Raw genomic sequence first — 16245 nt, forward strand, 5'->3', positions numbered from 1 at the left:
CAGGCCTCTCACCGCTGTGGCCTCTCCTGTTGCGGAGCACAGGTTCCAGACGCGCAGGCCCAGCGGCCATGGCTCACGGGCCCAGCCGCTCCGCGGCATGCGGAATCCTCCCAGACCGGGGCACGAACCCGTGTCCCCTGCATCAGCAGGCGGACTCTCAACCACTGCGCCACCAGGGAAGCCCTATTTTGTTTTACTTTTCAGTGTCATTCAGATGAATAGAAGAGAGAGACACTGGATATTTTAAGTCTTTGCATTCTTATAGGTCTCTTTCTTCCAAGGCAACAAAAGCCAGCCAACTGCACACTCCATAGGAGTATATACTGTTGCCCCCATACTATTTCAAGTGATAGCACTACCGTCCAACCACATGCTTCTTCCTCCACTGTGATCAGAGTCTTAGTTTCTGAGATGCTATAGCCCACCCCTAGTTATCACCACTAGCATTTAATAGATGTTCTTATTTGTCTGGGGAGTGATTTAGGTCTAGAATTCCATTCTGAGGGTCGGTTCTCCCAGGGCATTCTAGGAACCAACTGCCTTAATTTGAATTCTTCTGAAAGTAGAGCCTGAAATAGGACTTGGGTACAGGTAACTACTTTGGGAGGAGTATCTCCAGGAAATAGTGATTAAGTAGAGAAAATGAGACAGGGAATATTAATATAAGGCTGTGTTGGGACTTTCCTGGTGGTCCAGTGGTTAAGACTTCACCTTCCAATGCAGGGGTGCAGGTTGGATCCCTGGTCGGGGAGCAAAGGTCCCACATGCCTTGTGGCCAAAAAACCAAAACATAAAACAGAAATAATATTGTAACAAATTCAATAAAGACTTTAAAAAAATGGTCCTCTTAAAAAAAGAAAAGGCTGTGTTATTGAGGACTTTGCTATAGGCAACAAAGGCCCAATTCTGCTGGTACCTTGAGACCATATAATGCCTACACATCATGGGAGTTGATTGTGTGCTGCTAAATTGTATTGAAACCCTGGATAAGAATAATGAGAGATGGAGAACTGTTAGCAAGTAGGCTAAGTGTAATAACCAGGGAACTTTCAAGGTAGTATATCGAGATGCCCTTATTCCCTGTAGGGGAAGGGCAGATGTAGCAGGCTGAAGACCTAATTTTTGCAGTCTCAGAGCTCAGAGACAATTGAATGTTCAGAGGCGGCAGGTCTTTCATGGAATGCCAGGGCTATAGTGGGGGGAATCTAGGAACCTGAATGACAGGAGGAGAGATTTGGATGGATATCTCTGGGGATGTTTATGCTACAACGTATTTTAGATTCTCTGGGTATGCAGTGGTGACCCACCCTCCACTGCTAAGGGCTAGTACTTCTGCAGAGCTGTAGGTGCTACTGATTCAGATCCTGCCTTACACTCCATGGAAGTCTAGGATGCTTCCCCCAGCCTTCTCTCCTTAGCTGAGATCAGCCTTGCATAGCGGTCTGATGGCTCTCCCAATCTTACCTGGCTCCCCCTTTCGTACAGTCATTTCCCCTAATGCAGTGTTTGCACATCATTTAATCTTGTCTTGGCATCTGCTTCTTGCAGGGCCCAGACTACTATATGAAAAGTATAAGAAAAGAGAGACAATTGAGATAGAACAAAATCTCTTTTTAAAAAACCCCTAGGTAAACTAGACTAAATTGTTCTACTCACCATCTTCTGGTAGCCAACAAAAGGAGAAGAAAGTCAGACAGAGAGAGAGGAATAGTTGAAAGATAGCAATCAAAAACCAACACAAATAAATGATAAAATGATCATGAACCCAAATCAGGCTTAGAAAGATGTTAAACAAGTGCGATGTCAATGAAAAGGAACAGTGAGAACAAAACAAAACACAAAGAAGAAATCTACAAACTCTGCTTCTCCTAAAACGAAGTCCTGTTCTGTAGAACAGGGAAGCAGTGATTCAGGAGGAAAGAGCATGCATCTCAGTGAGTGATTATTCTTCTCCAGGAATGGACTTATAACCCTGCATCAGTTTAGTCCTTTGTGTTATTTCCTAATGCTGTATTGGTTGACCTCAAACCTCGAAGGATATAGATCTGAGCTACATATGGTTATAAAACATCTGAAATCAATATTCTTATTTATGTCATCCACATGGATAATTGTTTTCATGTGATGGCATCTGAATAATCAAGCTGTTTTATTTTTCTGGGGATGTTTCGTCACAATAGCGAAAAGCTGCATGCACCTACAGCAGGTGTGTGTTGTTTGTATCTCTTTATTAACTTACATATCCCTAGAATTTGATTCATTGTATTATAATAGTAATAGAGCAATATAGGGAATGTACTGGTTGTGTGTTCATAGTGGTGGGGGTATTCTGAATGTTATTAAAATCCTAAATATACTGATGAGTCCACTTACGGTCTTGTTTGTTGGTTTGAGAAATTAACATTCTTATAGTTATGACTGGAGGTGAGCTTTAGCAGAAATAATCCTTTAGCCATCTGACTAAATTTTCTGCAGCTGTTGTATTACTTTGAAACATTTAAGTATACACTTATGAGTTTGGTTTTGATAGCTTATTAGGCATTCATTAAAGAAATAAGATTTCTAATAATACTGTCTCTGGCAGTATATAGCATATTTGATACTGTTAATTTTTTTATAACATATTAAAATGTCATTTTTTTCACATTATTTTCTATCAACAATACCAGTGAAAGCTATCTGTCCATCCAGGATCAATCTTTAAAATAAAGGTATAGCTACCCCGATTTTCAAATTTGGACTTAATCTGTTTTAAGAATAATACTGAAAATAAAAGAATGTATTTCTTTTTAAAATTTATTTATTTAATTTATTTATTTTTGGCTGCATTGGGTCTTTGTTGCTGCATGTGGGCTTCCTCTAGTTGCGGCGAGTGGGGGCTACTCTTCCTTGCGGTGTGTGGGCTTCTCATTGCGGTGGCTTCTCTTGCTGCGGAGCACGGGCTCTAGGCGCGTGGGCTTCAGTAGTTGTGGCACACGGGCTCAGTAGTTATGGCTTGCGGGCTCTAGAGCGCAAGCTCAGTAGTTGTGGCACACTGGCTTAGTTGCTCCGCAGCATGTGGGATCTTCCCGGATCAGGGCTCAAACCCGTGTACCCTGCGTTGGCAGGCGGATTCTTAACCACTGGGCCACCAGGGAAGCCCAAGAATGATGTATTTCAAATTGACCTTTGTTTTAAAATAAAAGACAAATCTTGACAATAAGCTTTTTTAGTTGATCTCAAGTTGTATCAAAGTAATTTCTTGATTTAAAAAAATTGTCATTTGGACTGTTCTTTTACATGTTAGCCACGAAGAACTGTTGAGGTTCCTTTTTAAAAAAATTCCTTCTGTATATTTATTTGTGGTAGGAGAGTCCAGCAAGTGTTCACATCTAGAACATTTTACAACTTCATTTCGGAGAAGACGCCGCCGCCCAAATAATGTAACATTATGACCCATCTGGAGGTGGGGGTCCTAAGAGCCTTTTATCCCATTATATCAGCTTTCTCCTCTTTCAGGCTAGAGCCCAGATCTCCACTACACTTGAAAGTAAATCTTGCCTCCAAGTAACAGATTTCTGTAATTCTAACTCTTTGGGGAGAAATATCCTTATCAAGTGGCATTTGTTGAGGGCAGAAGGAAGAGACAAAGAGCATCTAGGCCCGAAAAGGAATTGCTCTGTGGTTGCTTAAAAAATGAAATACTTCAGCTTGTTCTTCATAGGAAGTAAAATCATTATGAAATCAATTATAAAGGAAGGATGCAGTAAATACTTAATTTATCCTGTGCAGTAAATTTGAGTATAGGTGCTATTAAATCCAAACTGCTGGAACAGTGATAAAAATTCCTATCCCACCTACAACAGCAGTACTTTCACGTCTGACCAGTCATTCTTGTGACAGCAAAGGAAGTGCATAGAATTACATGTTGCTTTGTGACCACATATAAACTAGTGGCACTTTTTGAGAGCAAATGATTCAGGTCTTTCCTTCCATTCAGGTCTTTCCTAACATTTTGAGAGTTATGAATAAAGTTGCCATTCACATTTGTGCACAGGTTTTTGTTTTTTTTTGCGGTACGCGGGCCTCTCAGCACCGTGGCCTCTCCCGTAGCGGAGCACAGGCTCCGGACGCGCAGGCCCAGCGGCCATGGCTCACGGGCCCAGCCGCTCCGCGGCATGTGAGATCTTCCCGGACCGGGGCACGAACCCGTGTACCCTGCATCGGCAAGCGGACTCTCAACCACAGCGCCACCAGAGAAGCCCTGTGCACAGGTTTTTGTGTGGACATAAGTTTTCATCTCTTAGTGTAAGTGCCAAGAAACACCCTATGAATTTTTTTTCTGTGATGGTAATTCTTTGTAATCTCTTTTTCGAATATATGCTATGGATTCTAGTATATGTATTATTGAGAGCACCACTGTCATAGAAGTGTATCAGATTTAGCAATCTGGAGACTTGGGTTAGCATTAATTAGCTGGGAAATCCTGGGACAATAACTTTATTTTTCTGGGATTTTTTTCTCCTGTAATATAAGTATGGTCAAATCATACTCATTAAAAAATTATAATTATTTTATACAACTATAAAAAGCATTTATAAAACAATTTTAGCAGAAAAACATTTTTCAAATTTGTACTGAATTCTAATTTTAATGACAGGCTAAGCGGAGATTCTCTAGTTGAAAGAGTTCAGCCACAAGCCAGGGTCTGCCTGGTCTCTCCCCTCCCCTCCTTCCTTTTTACATTATGGCAGCCCCCAAGAAAAACCCCAGAAGTTGTGTTTTTCACTTTATTTTGTGTACATTTTCAATGGATATTACTTTAGTGTTTTATTTTTAATCATTAGCCACAGACAATTTAATTTTTAGATTATTTCTATTGCTCATAAAATGCTACCTCATCTTCGACTTCAGTTCATAGCTGTAGGCTTCATAGCTGGTACAAATCTCTATTCTGTACACATCTCTATTCTGTAGTGTGTCCAGTTGATTTATAATCACAGCATCACTCAGTTCTTTGGTTGACTTTACTTTGTTCCTATTGGTTGGAATATCAGATGATAATGGCTGTTCCCAACCAAGAGTGTAGTTTCCAGTAATTGCTCTTACAATTGAGAATTGCATATTTTACATGGTACATATTTATTAAAATGTTTGAGAATATTCACTTTGCCATATTCTGTGAATATCTACAATATCCATGCCCTGCAAAAAATTGAGAAAATACATTTCTATGTATAGTGTCCTTACATGAGACAAATGTGTATGGTTGGTTATGGAATGTGTTTCTGTTCAGTGCTTTTCCAAATTATTATATTAAATGTCTCCTACTAAGAAGGATTCATTTTTGGTTTAGAAAGGTTCTTGACTTGGCAAGCTTTTATATGTTTGGGATAGATACCCACTGAAAATTAATTCTGTATTTAAAGTAATCATAAAGTAACTCTTCTAGAGCCATAAGTCCCTTTATTTTTAACATAAAAAATCACTCTGTAAGTTATCTGATTTGTTGAATTAGGTTTTTATGTATTTGGTTTTCCTAAAGCAAGGTGTACATGAATATTAAGCATCATCTCTTTCTTTTGCTTCTGACCTTAATTCTTTTCTTGTGATCAGTAGAAACTGTGACAAATGTGTTGCCATCACTGTATTATTTTTAATGTAGTTCTGAATTCTAATTATATTTTCCTTTGAAAATTTTTGCCCTTCAGTTCTATATAGTTTTCAGCTCTCTCTCATGTGGATGGGCAAAAGTAGAAGGTAAACATTGGATAGACTTAATGCTCTCAGTTTCTTTTCACTTTTCCTGCTTGCAAATCTGTGTTCCATCTAAGCATATATTTTCCCCCTTGCTATTAAAGATACAACATGCTTATAGAATGCTGTATTCTGGGGGGAGCCAAATGGAAAGATGCATCCTGGAAGCTCTCTTTGGTCCTGCCACACCCCTAACCTTGTAGTCTCACAACCACTCCCGCCTACCCTGTACCATCAAGGTCATCCCCGTTATGCCTTTTCCCCTTTGTAAGGCAGTGGCCCTACATGTCACTCGGACTCTTAGGTGTGGTTCCATCAGAGTCAGTCACATTCCTACCCACTGCTCTCTCCTTTCGGGCTCATTCTCTCCCTTTTCTGATATTTTTCATTACACACACGTACTCTCTGAGATGCTAGATATTTTACTTATATATCTCATTGTCTCCTTTCCCTCTGTTAGAAGGGAAGCTCTGTGTAGATAGATACGTTTCTGTTTTGCTCCTTACTCCATCTCTCGTTCCTAAAATAATAACACGCAGAGGAATCTTAGTATTTGTTGAAAAAAATGAATAAGTAAACCCCCTGCTGAATATTGCTCCCCTTTGTAAATCTCCCTTTCCCCTTAATCTCTCTAGTGAGAGATTGTGAGAGAGATGGTATATTAGTTAAGACAGTGGTAGCTGCTACGGCAGATAAACCCCCTAATCTCAGTAACTTGGGACAACAATTTATTTCTATAGGACTTCCATAAGACGTCTAAAATGAGTGTTTATGTCATCTGGAAGCACTGTTCTCTGCAGTAATTTGGAAATCTAGCCCCTGTTTGTCATTTGGCTCTGCCCTCGTTAACGTGGGCTTCCGAGGTGACTGTGCTTATCTGCATCAAGCCAGCAGAGGGGAAAAACGATGAATCATGGCACAGGGGCTCTATCATCACAGGTCACATTCCATTAGCTGGGACCTGGTATACCCCTCCCCTCCCAGGGAAGCTGAGAAATGCAGACCTTCTGTAGGTCCCAGAGGAAGAGGAAAAAGGTTTGGTAAATAGCCAGTCTGTGTCATAAATGGGAACATCCCATTTATGGTGCTTTGTGGATTAAGCCTTGCCTATGGTGTCTTATTGTTATTCCAACGAGATTCCATCCCAAAGAGATCAGGGAAGTGATACCAAAAGCAGCCTCATTGGGGAACCTGCGCAAATTCCTCATGAATATGTCTTTAGCAAAGCTTCAGTCTTCTCCTTGTCACCTCATTTGGACACTTTTTAAACAGTTTTTAATTTCAGGATGTGACGATCTCAGAATCCAAACTGCAACATTTTCTTGCCTTTCTCACGTCCAATACCCAGAACCAGTTTTAGTTTTTTTTAAATAAATTTTTATTTATTTATTTTTGGCTGCGTTGGGTCTTCATTGCTGCACGCAGGTTTTCTCTAGTTGGCAGTGAGCGGGGGCTACTCTTCGCTGCGGTGCACGGGCTTCTCATTGCGGTGGCTTCTTTTCTTGCAGAGCACGGGCTCTAGGAGCATGGGCTTCAGTAGTTGCGGCACACGGGCTTAGTAGCTGTGTCTCGCAGGCTCAGAAGTTGTGGCTCGCGGGCTCTAGAGCGCAGGCTCAGTAGTTGTGGCACACGGGCTTAGGTGCCCCGCGACATGTGGGATCTTCCTGGACCAGGGCCCGAACCTGTGTCCCCTGCATTGCCAGGCGGATTCTTAACCTCTGCGCCACCAGGGAAGCCCCATTTTTAGTTTTTCTGATTTGCCTTCATATGTGGCTAAGCAGTGCCAAGCACTTAATTATGAATTTGGGGAGGTGAGAGGATGCTGGACTAAAACTCAAGTTCCCATCGAGTGAATTCTGCTCAGTAACAAACAGCAGCCAGGTTTGGGAAAAGAGCCTGGGGTTTTAAGTTGTCACCCAATATCACACCAAAACAGTCTAGATAATTACTACTTATTTCAAATGCTAAGCGGGTAGGCCAGATGTTTGTACACTGGAGGAACTATTTTTAAATGACAGCTTTTTGATGACTATTAAACTATGTGGGAGCAAAATGTTAGAAGGTTGCTTATTCAAGCAAATAGTAAAAAGCATTTTTTAGGCACATTAACCATTGAAAAAAGAGAGGAAAGACTTCAAATGAAAAAAGTCACAAATCTAATATTAGATACACATATTTAGTGACTTAAAAATAGTGATTGCCTTAAAGGGCACTGGGCAGTCACCTAAAAGACCAGGCTTTCCTAGAGAAATAGATTGGGTGATTGATACGGATAACTCCTTGAATTTTAATTCTGCATGAAAGAAACAGCAATGCCAATTTTGCCTTTCATTAGGAATACATGGTGGTGCCAGATCTGAGATGCATGAGTGTAGAGGCTGGCAACCCATTTCTACGCTCCTTCGCACATCCCTGATACCTCACTGATTTGACAACGTGGTGATGCCAGTGAAGCACTCCTTATGATTTGCCCCTCACGTGCTTTATTTAACAACATTTACAGACCCAGAGGATTCAGAGATGAATAAGAGGAGGTCTCTCCTACAGAAGAATGTAGCCTAATGAGAGGCACACGCATCACTGAGCAGCTATGATATAAACCAGAGGTTCAGACAGGTGCCTATTCCTCCTGGACTCTGGACTCCTGGAAGGCAAGACAGAGTCATTCTTATCTTTGTGTCCCTACAGAGAGGGGCTGCCTGCCCATAGGGGCTGAAGAAATGCTTTTATTTCTCCTGGTACTTTCAAGTAAAAGGGGGTGGCAGTAAGGAGAGTAGAAGCCATTATTCCCAGGCTTGCTGGCATTGGTTAGAATCTTCAGGCTAAAACGGGGTTTTTAGTTTATTTTCTTTTCTTTGATGTGGACCATATTTAAAGTCTTTATTAAATTTTCTACAATATTGCTTCTGTTTTATGTTTTGGGTTTTTGGCCACGAGGCATGTGGGATCTTAGTTCCCCGACCAGGGATTGAACCCGCACCCCCTGCATTGGAAGGCAAAGTCTTAACCACTGGACTGCCAGGGAAGTCCCCCCAAAACAGGGTTTTTAAACCACAGAAATAATGACATTTGGGGTTGGAGAATTCTTTGCTGCAGGGCTGTCTTGTGTATTCTAGGATGTTTAGCAGCATCCATGGCCTCTACCCACTAGGTGCCAGTAGCACTTCCCTGTCTCCTAGTTGTAACAAAATATTTCCAGGGAGGACAAAATTACTCCTGTTTGAGAACCATTCAACTAGAATCTATATCTTCTCTCCAGGCTCTGCTTTTTACCTTCTGCATATTGATTATATTTACTTGCTGTAGGATACACTCAATTTACCCCTTCACCTTAAATATTTAACAATTTTCTCATGTTAAATGTCACCTCAGCTAGTATGGAGATTTCTTCTGGTCCTGAGATTTCAAGTTCTGCTATAGCCAGAGAGAAGAGGAACTACTTTGTGTTAAGGTCTTTGCAGGGTCTGTGATGTTTACGATGTGACATTTAGGTAAGCAAACAGCTTTCTGTGGCTTACTCTGTGAATGGATTAGACCCAGACTTCAAACACCTTAAATGGTAAGACCTTATTCTAATTGTCAAGTAATCAAATGACATCAAACATCACTTTTGTGAGTTAAACAAAAGGAAATTAACCTCCCCTCAAATCCACAACATATCTAAAAGCAGTTTAATGTTTAAAACTTTGATTTCTTTTCTCTTTTGCCCTTGTAGTTTGTCCAACATAATTAACCTCTTATCATATGTTGCCTTATTTTCTAGTCATTTCAGTGTCAGAATTCATAAATGTAGTCTATCATTACATAATGCCAGAATGCATAAAGATTTCGTTCCCTCTAATTGTTCTGTCTATTCTACCCAACTAGATTTTAACTTTCGAACAAGGACCGAAGACTATATGCTTTTTATTAACATGGCTTAGAAAAGTACTTTCAAGCTAATTTCCATGGTCTAATAAACATCATAGATAAGACAGAACTTGAATATGTTGTTGCTTCATCTCCCAAATTATTTCATAAATAGAGGCAAACAACACAAGTAGGTACATTTATTAAACTAACAAAGTAATAAACCCATCAATAATATTTATAAAGGGCCCTCTCTCTGCCCAGAGGAGTGCTGGTACCATGGGAAAGGGGGGGTGTCCTAAGATTCACTTGCTGTTTAATAGCTCAGACTCTAGCTTGGCAGGCAGAACTCAGAGATCAGAAACTGAGTTCTCAACTGCATGGCCACATGAAGAGAGATTTCAACAGTAGTTGGGGCTGCTTTTAAAACTAAGTCAACTATGAAGGATGGGAAAAACAGAAATACAAAATGCAGATGAGAAGGAGAGAATGTCAAGAATGGGAATCTGTTTGAGCCAAAACCTAGTGTTGTGTGTTGAATTGTGTCCTCCTATATCTTTATGAGTCCTAACCACTGGTACCTGTGAATGTGAACTTATTTGGAAATAGCATCTTTGCAAATGTAATCAAGCTAAAAGGAGGTCATACTGGATTAGAGTGGGTCCTAATCCAATGACTAGTGTCCCTTCCCTGTAAGAAGAGGAAAATTTGGACATAGACACAAATGGGGAAGAATGCCCTGTGATGACGTGATGACAGAGGCAGAGATTGGAGCGCTGTATCAACATGCCAAGGAAAGCCAGGAATTATAGGAACTATCAGAAGCTGGGGGAAAGGCATGGAGCAGATTCTCCCTCAGGTCCTCAGAAGGAACCAACCCTGCTTATCCCTTCATTTCAGACCTCTAGTCTCTAGAACTCTGAGACAATAAATTTCTGTTGTGTTAAACCACCCAGTTTGTGGCATTGTCATGGCAGCCCTAGGAAATGAATACACCTAGAGTCAGAAGAGCAAAGTACATCTTGGGAGACCTAGGTTAGTGAAACAGAGTGGGTGAAGGGGAGGAAGGAGCAAGACATGAGTTGAGTTCTGTAAGAACTTTGCAGAAATTATAATCACGGGCAATGTAGCGACTACTTTCCTATAGCACTGATTATAGGCCAGAGACCGTTACAAATGGTTTACATAGGTTATCTCATTTAATTCTCACAACAACCCTTACAGGCAAATATTAATGTTATTCTCATCTTACAGATGAGGAAACTGAGGAAAGACGTTTAAATAACTTTCTCAAAGATACATAAATAGTAAGTGATGGAGTCAGGATTAGGACCTAGAACACTTGATCTTCTGACCTTACCTGCACTGGAGGTGACCTAAGATGCAGGAATTATGTCTTCCTTTGGGTACAGACACAAACTGTAAACCCCTTATTTTCCCTTTCTCAACAGCCTTCTCTTATTAAAAAATTGTTTTTCTGTTAAAATGTTTAAAACCACTTTTGTTGGTATAACAATTTGTTCTGTAACTGTCTATAAATCAGAACTATTTCCTCTCACCTTAATACATTTTGTTTTCAGAACAATGACTCATAAGTAGTTCCTCTCTGTGTTAGGTCACACAGTCCCCATAATTTTGCTGATTTCTTTACTCTTCTTGTCCAAAGAGTATGTTAATTGCTTCAGGAGTCATACTTTCCCCAGCATGGTTATAATTAATTGAGAAGACAAGGCTTGGATAACCAAAGCAAAATCACATCTTGTCATCCATAGTAATTCCCCCCTAAGGATTTTCCCAGTGTTTCTAATTAGAGGAAAATGAGCCAGCACATTAGATTCACTCAAATATGATTGCCAAAAGTTTCTTTAAAGTGACTTTACTTCAAGTTTTAATAATATATATATATATGTAGTTATATATAGCAATGGTTTTGGCTGCTATCTTATGAATTTAAAGAGAAAAATCAGTATGAATGTCATGGTTAATTTAGATTAAACATCATAGGAAAAACTGATTTTCCATAATACTTAATAAAAATATAACACAAATATATTATAAAAATATAGTTTAAAGGAGAGTGTATCTAACTTAGGGGGAAAAGCCATAAAACGTATGGATAATAGAGACAAAATTTGCAATGAAAAGGGAGATAATAAGGGTTTTTTTTCAAGGAGAAAAGTAGGATGCTATTTAAAATAATGAAGTAATCCTTCCTTGATTTAAAAATTATATGTGGGTTTTAGAGTTAATTGAAACAAAACACAAATATTGGACTCTTCTGTTATTTACCTCATAGTTCAGTGTGGCATTAGGGAGCACACACACATGTGTAATTTCTAACAACTTAATTTTAATGGCTCATAGATTGCCAAGACTGGGAATAATATCAACAAGTCATTGATAAAAAACTTCCCTTGTTTCTTATTTTTTTTAACATCTTCATTGGAGTATAATTCCTTTACAGTGTTGTGTTAGTTTCTGCTGTATAACAAAGTGAATCAGCTCTACGTATACATATATCCCCATATCTCCTCCCTCTTGCGTCTCCCTCCCACCCTCCCTATCCCACCCCTCTAGGTGGTCACAAAGCACCAAGCTGATCTCCCTGTGCTATGCAGCTGCTTCCCACTAGCTAGCTATTTTACATTTGGTAGTACATATATGCCCATGCCACTCTCTCACTTCGTCCCAGCTTACCCTTCCTCCTCCCTGTGTCCTCAAGTCCATTCTCTATGAATGCGTCTTTATTCCAGTCCTGCCGCTAGGTTCTTCAGAACCTTTTCTTTTAAGGTTCCATGTATATGTGTTAGCATACAGTATCTGTTTTTATCTTTCTGACTTACTTCACTCTGTATGACAGTCTCTAGGTCCATCCACCTCACTACAAATAACTCAGTTTCGTTTCTTTTTATGGCTGAGTAATATTCCATTGTATATATGTGGCACGTCTTCTTTATCCATTCATCTGTCAATGGACACTTAGGTTACTTCCATGTCCAGGCTATTGTAAATAGAGCTGCAATGAGCATTGTGGTACATCACTCTTTTTGAATTATGGTTTACTCAGGGTATATGCCCAGTAGTGGGATTGCTGGGTCACATGGTAGTTCTATTCTTAGTTTTTTAAGGAACTTCCATACTGTTCTCCATAGTGGCTGTATCAATTTACATTCCCACCAGCAGTGCAAGAGGGATCCCTTTTCTCCACACCCCCTCCAGCATTTATTGTTTGTAGACTTTTTGATGATGGTCATTCTGATCGGTGTGAGGTGATACCTCATTGTAGTTTTGATTTGCATTTCTCTAATGATTAGTGATGTTGAGCATCCTTTGATGTGTTTGTTGGCAAGCTGTATATCTTCTTTGGAGAAATGTCTATTTAGGTCTTCTGCCCATTTTTGGATTGAGTTGTTTGTTTTCTTGATATTGAGCTGCATGAGCTGCTTGTAAATTTTGGAAATTAATCCTTTGTCAGTTGCTTCATTTGCAAATATTTTCTCCCATTCTGAGGGCTGTCTTTCATCTTGTTTATGGTTTCCTTTGCTGTGCAAAAGCTTTCAAGTTTCATTAGGTCCCATTTGTTTATTTTTGTTTTTATTTCCATTTCTCTAGGAGGTGGGTCAAAAAGGATCTTTCTGTGATTTATGTTATAGAATGTTCTGCCTGTGTTTTCCTCTGAGAGTTTGATAGTGTCTGGCCTTACATTTAGGTCTTCAATCCATTTTGAGTTTATTTTTGTGTATGGTATTAGGGAGTGTGCTAATTTCATTTTTTTATGTGTAGCTGTCCAGTTTTCCCAGCACCACTTATTGAAGAGGCTTTCTTTTCTCCATTGTATATACTTGCCTCCTTTATCAAAGATAAGGTTACCATATGTGCATGGGTTTATCTCTGGGCTTTCTATCATGTTCCATTGATCTATATTTCTGTTTTTCTGCCAGTACCATACTGTCTTGATTACTATAGCTTTGTAGTATAGTCTGAAGTCTGGGAGCCTGATTCTTCCAGCTCCATGTTTCTTAAGATTGCTTTGGCTATTTGGGGGTCTGTTGTGTTTCCATGCAAACTGTGAAAGTTTTTGTTCTAGTTCTGTGGAAAATGCCATTGCTAGTTTGATAGGGATTGCATTGAATCTGTAGATTGCTTTGGGCAGTATAGTCATTTTCACAGTGCTGATTCTTCTAATCCAGGAGCATGGTACATCTCTCCATTTGTTTGTATCATCTTTAATTTCTTTCATCAGTGTCTTATAGTTTTCTGCATACTGGTCTTTTGTCTCCTTAGGTAGGTTTATTCCTAGGTATTTTATTCTTTTTCTTGCAATGGTAAATGGGAGTGTTTCCTTCATTTCTCTTTCAGATTTTTCATCATTAGTGTATAGGAATGCCAGAGATTTCTGTGCATTAATTTTGTATCCTGTTACTTTACCAAATTCATTGATTAGCTCTAGTAGTTTTCTGGTAGCATCTTAGGATTCTCTATGTATAGTATCATGCAAAATTTCCTTGTTTATCTGTCAACTGACTTTCCTTTGAGGTGAGAGGAAAACCCCAGAGGTATACCCAGAGATAAATATTCTTTACTAATTGGCATACAAAGGTTTTAGTTTGTCAAACCAGCTGTGGGCTTGCCCCATCCATTACCCAGAGGCTGCTCCTCTTCTGCGCCTTGAGAGGAGTGATTGCAGTTGCCCTGTGGGTGGACTAAATACACTAAATAGGCCAAATTTTCTTGCATCTATTTCAGAAAAAGATAAAGACAGTAGTAACATTTTTTCAGAAGCTTCAAATAACAGGTTCTGATCTATCATATGGCAACTTCTGGATTTATAGGAGAAAATAATCTATTGCTAATTAATTATTTTTAAGCAATACTAATATGGATTCCTTGCTCATGGTTTAGTATTGGTTGCCAGTTAGCTGTAATAACAGAAAGGATGGATGCTTTAAACCGGAGGATACATGTCTTAATTTTTAAGAGGTATATAAGACACACTGTTAAGGTAGGGGGAAAATTACTTTTTCCTAAATCATAGATTTAAATAATGGTACACCTGAGGATGGAATCATACTCATGACACTTTGGATTTGGGAGGAGGGGGCACAGGTGTGGTATGTGATGGAAAATGTACTGAAAGGAAGAGATTTGGGTTTTATTTTCTAACCCTGCCATAAACTAACCAAAATGTGAGCACATCATTCTTTATCACATGCTAAGTATTTATCCTGCAGGGTGCTTGAATTTTTCAGCACCTCAGTTTCTCTTTTTATGAGTTTAGAAGAAAATAATTAAGCTTTGTTACCTCTGAAGTAGTTCTCAGAGGTACGAGTTCTGGATTCTTTGAACGTCTGCTTCATACTTTGGCAGATAACAACATTCTAATTTGAATGCATTTTCTTCTGATCCTCATATATTTTAATAAAATGTCACCTCTTTTATAAGGTTGAGCCCAAAGAATTGCCTGTCATTCCAGACTCTTGAACTCAAGGCTAGTTTCAGTGCTAAGGCACAAGAGGGCAGCCTTAGGGCTCAGTGGCTAAAACCTTCACAGCTCAGGAAAAGGGGACACCGGGGCCGGCTCTAGTCAGAATGACTCTACAAACTGAGTTTTCCATCGTAACAAGATGGTCCATTTCCTCCAGCAAACATTACAGTATCATTTGCTGCAGCAAAGGGCACAAGTGCCATCTGGCCTGAGTAAGCACCTTCTAGTTCTCAATTTCTGTGCCTTTCATTCCTTCTCCATTTCTTAGACCCCTTCACCAAAGCAGTGTAGTGACGCCTTTTGGCTTGTCTACTCCACAGTTGGACATATCTTTATTTTTCTGTTTAATAAAGTATAGTTTCTTATTCAACACTCTTGTCAGTAAGAGAAGAATTTCCCCTGTGGGAAGTATAATTTCATCTGTATCTGCATTATATGGCTTCATTCTTATGATTAAGAACTTTCTGGATATTTTATCCTACACAATTCCTAGCTCTACAGAGTTCTGAAACACGTGAATAATATCCCTGAGTTATTTATAAGGATAGCTCCTGATATCGAGCAACCCAGTAAATGAAGTTTTCTTCTTCTTACTCCCAATCACCAGAGAAAAAGGGGCTCTGACTACAAGATGAATTCCATACCCATCCACGACTTCCTTAGCATCAGAACCCATTGAGAACTGCTCAAACTCTAGAATCTGCCAAGCAACGGGAGGCAATCAGTGACCTTGGCCCTGTTCCAAATTGGAACTGACTCCCCCCCCATCCCCATCAAAAATTTTTTTCCCATCTACAACATTTGCAGTTGGAAAACATGTTTCTGTTTAAAAAATTTTTCTTTAAATGTTAGCACTATGTCTAGTTCATATATTGAAGTTTCCCATTTTTCTCTTAAAAAAAACGACTAGGTTATATAACTTAGTTATATTTAACTTGTTTTAAATAAAATCTTGATTCTACCAGTTAAGAATAAAATGCATATAATGATGAGAAGATACAATGAAATTGATTTTCCCAATGGCACTATTATCACTTCTGTTTTATTGTTTTAATGAGTCATCAGGCATTCAGTGATGTTTAATTCTGTTCTGGGCTAGGTTTCCAATTGGCTTTCTGCTTTTCCTGCCTCTCCTTGTTTAAACTCTTCGAATGGTGGTCTCCTTTCTTTAACCC

This window comes from Lipotes vexillifer, unplaced genomic scaffold, assembly GCF_000442215.2.
Source record: "Lipotes vexillifer unplaced genomic scaffold, Lipotes_vexillifer_v1.1 scaffold732, whole genome shotgun sequence".
Classification (NCBI taxonomy): Eukaryota; Metazoa; Chordata; class Mammalia; order Artiodactyla; family Lipotidae; genus Lipotes; species Lipotes vexillifer.